This window comes from Gossypium raimondii, chromosome 1 (assembly GCF_025698545.1).
Source record: "Gossypium raimondii isolate GPD5lz chromosome 1, ASM2569854v1, whole genome shotgun sequence".
Lineage (NCBI taxonomy): Eukaryota > Viridiplantae > Streptophyta > Magnoliopsida > Malvales > Malvaceae > Gossypium > Gossypium raimondii.
In genome coordinates this window covers 34784026-34788085 of record NC_068565.1, presented here as the reverse complement: position 1 = coordinate 34788085, position 4060 = coordinate 34784026, and positions in this window count along the sequence as shown.

The window sequence follows — 4060 nt, the reverse complement described above, 5'->3', positions numbered from 1 at the left end:
GTGCCACAACAACTGAGGACTCAGACTTGGTCAAGTGTAAATCTTCAAGTAAATCTCTAATTTCTTCAACTCTTCAAGGACCTTATGCAATTAAACCAAAAAATGGTTTATGGACAACCATGTACAACTGAATTTTGGGTTGACTTAGTCTCCAATTTGGACGGTTTTGTAATCTAGCAAAGCTATCAGACCTGTCCAAAATAAATCAACAAGTTAGAGGACAAAAGAATTAAATTTATCTAATTTAATTAATTAATTAAAACCCAAATTATTAATGAAATATTTTAAAATAAATTATTAAATATAATTTTATATTTTATTATTTAATTCAATCATGCATGGCCCACTTTATGTCTTAAAAATATAATATATTCAAATTAATATAAAATAAGTCATTTATTGCATGAAAACTATATAATAAAGCATAAAATCACATTTTAATAATTTATATGTCCTAATTTCATATTTTCACATATTTCATTAATTTATTAAACAATTACGTAGTTTTAACAATGGATTTAAGTAAAAATGTGATAAATCACATAGGAAAAATCCTATATATTTTTCCGTTTATACACCCCCAAACATAAATAATTGCTCGTCCCGAGTAATGTTTATGCACAAAAAAAGATCTTGCTAAGGTAAAATTGCTAATTGTGTAAGCAGCATCAATTTTTGTCCCTAAGCAAACATTCCTTAAGATTATACTAAGCTTCGAAACATGCCAACACGAATCATAGTTTGCATGTATGTCACAGCCATATATAACATTCTTCATTCAACATAATTTCCTATCAATCAAGCAAACAATCACAAGGCTTATTTATGATCTTCATATGTTGAACTTAGGATTTCCTCTCCACTAAAGAAGCAATGTCCTCATTGTAAGAACAAAGTAATGAATGAAAACTGAACACTAGGTAGGGTTGTAAAGAAAGAGAGGTGAGTCATCAAGACTGCTTAAGTACCAAGTCTTCCCTAATAACCCAATCCTAGACATGTTCATTCCCATTACCACATTACTTAGTCTTATTCTTTCTAAAGAAGTTCTAAGTTTGTTAATGCTTGCCATGTTTTATTCTGCAGAAATTAAATCCTAATTACGAAAGAAATAAATTTCTAAAGACCTAAAAATAATTAAATAAATAATAGGACAAGAATCCCCCTTTTATTTTTCTGACTTATTCCCCTTGTCTTCTTTAGCTCCATCTCCGCTTGCATCGTCAGTATCTTCCGTCCATGTCTCAAAGATAGCATTTGAGAACTTAGGAACAAAAGTATTAGAGAAATTCTTATAAGTATTTCGAATTGAGTCATCTCTAATTTTTGCATATTTCCAGTAAGTTTGTTGTTGATTGTGCATGAACTTGCACATATCCATCAAAATTGACAACTCCGATTTCCTTGAAGTAATTACAGAAGTCGGCATGGGAGTTGTATATTTAGGTTCAACACTTAGCTTGACTAGTTCTTCTTTTGGCTCAACCCTTGGTTCAGGAATGTTCGGTTCCTTATCAGATTCTTCCTCTTCAATGTCTGTGACTAAATTAGCTTCAGTTTCAGTTCCATCTGTTGACTCCTCTATATCCAGCTCAGTTGGCTCTTCTTGCTCACCTTGATTCAGTTCATGCACCCTCTCTACTAATCTATCAAGATCATAACTTGTAATGCATCCTTGAACATATTGCCCCTTCAAATTTGCTTGTGTTTTAACATAGGTCTTTAAGAAAAGTGAAGTGATTAATGATGGTAAATAAGCACTTCCTGCCTTCTTTTTAGCACAATCGTGAATCTCCTTGAGGATAATTTTCCCAACATTAATGGACTTTTCTGTCAAAATTGCATATAACAAAAGCATTCGTTCCATCGAAATGGTGGAACTATGTGAAATAGGCATAAAACTGTAGCGAACAAAATAAAACCATACCTTTCCTACTAGTTTTAAGTCTTCTCTTCGACAAGAATGGCTCCCATAATTTCTTATAATCCATTGGAATCCCAAATTTGTCACAACATCAAGCACTTGCTGAAGAAATTCCCAATTGATATTGTTCATCATAGGGTAGTACTCATCTTCTTCAACATCAAGTAAATTAAACAAATCATTGATGGACTTAGAAGTAAGAGGTACCTTTTTCTTTCGAACGATGACTTTAGTAGCATCTTGCATAGTCAAACTAGCATAGAATTCTCGAACTAGTTCATCACCGAGAAGTGAACGAGCATCACAAAATCATTCCCACTTGAGCATTGATTTTCTTTCTAATCGGTATAAGAACAACCATCAAATCATTACTCTTCAAGTGAAAACATTTTTCTGACATCATAGGTTGATGCTTGAAGATTGAATCAAATCTCTCTTTTAGTTCTTCATCAATCAAAATTGGGTTTTCAGGAATAGTCTTTGAAGATCTGGTTCTTTTGCGAGACATGGTATCTTTTCTCAAAAATTCGGAAAAGTTTCTGTACAAAAGAGAAAAGGGAAATCGACAAAGTGTGTAGAACTTGCTATAGCAAAAATCTTACGACAACAAGGATGGTGCGGTGACGACGATGACGTGTGATAGCAACAATGGTGCTTTGGCAATCTCTTTGCAGCAACAATAGGGAATTCTGACAAAAAGGGAAGAGAACTAGGGTTTCTTTCGAGATTTGAGGTTGACGGCACAAAAGGGAGATTTAGGGATTTTTTAGGGTGTAAGCAAATTACTTTGAGGGTTATAAAAGTTAGTAAAATGGAAAGGGGTTTATATTGGGAAAAATTAGGGCAACATGTAGCAAAAAATTAGCTACATTAGGGTTACTTGGGCGGCAAGCAATAGGTGTGATAGCAATGTATGGATTTTTCCCTCCTTTTTTGCTGTCTTGGGCCTCAAACTCAGACTGTATCTTACTAAAAAAATTGATTAGTACTTGGGCCAAATTTGACCCTCTTTATTAACATAAAAATTTAAACAGAACATATGAAATTAAAAAATTTAAGTCTTAATTAGAAAATTTCTTCTTAATAAATTACATTAAATTAATTCCTAGAAAAGGTTGGAGGTGTCATAGTGGTCTCGCTTAAGTTCAAATCTCCTTAGACAGAATTAATTAAATGTAATAAGTTAAGAAAATAAGTTCTAATTATTTATTTATTTACAAAATGAGTTCATGAAAAATTAAGGGTCTGCTAATTTGAGCGAGGATTCAATTCGCTTAACTTCACCATCCCAGTAGTGTTTGAGACGTTGACCATTAACTTTAAACGTACCTCCATAATTGTCGTGTAATTCAATAGCTCCATAAGGATAAACTCAGTAGATGGTATACGATTCTTTCCATCGGTATTTAAGCTTCCCAGGAAATAACTTCAACCTTGAATTAAACAACAAAACCTTCTGACCTTCTTTAAACTCGCGAGGTTGTATATGACTATCATGCCATCGCTTTGATCTTTCTTTACACATTTTGGTATTCTCATAGGAAAACAACCTTAGCTCTTCCAACTCATCAAGTTGTAACATCCTTCTCTCATAGATTTGCTTAAGATCAAAGTTCAACTACTTCAAAGCCCAGTGAGCTTTATTCTCCAACTCTAATGGCAAATGACATGCCTTTCCAAAGACTAACCGATAAGGAGTCATTCCTAACGGAGGCTTAAATGTTGTTCGATAGGTCTATAATGCATCATCGAGCCTGCGAGACCAATCTTTTCTACTAGGGCGTACTACCTTTTTAAGGATACCTTTGTTTTTGCGATTCACTCTTTCAACTTGCCCATTAGACTGGGGGTGATAAGCAACAGCAATCTTGTGCTTCACATCATATTTATCAAGCAACCACTTAAGCCATTTGTTCACAATGTGAGAACGTTCATAGCTCTCGTGTCCCAAATCGTGTAAACACATGCTTATGTAGAAATCGCATGACTACCTGAGCATCATTTCTGGGGTATGCTTCAGCTTCAACCCACTTGGATACATATTCCACAGCAACTAAGATGTATTTGTTCCCATACGAAGAAGGAAACGGGCCTTAGAAATCAATGCCCCATACGTCGAAAAATTCAATCTCCAAA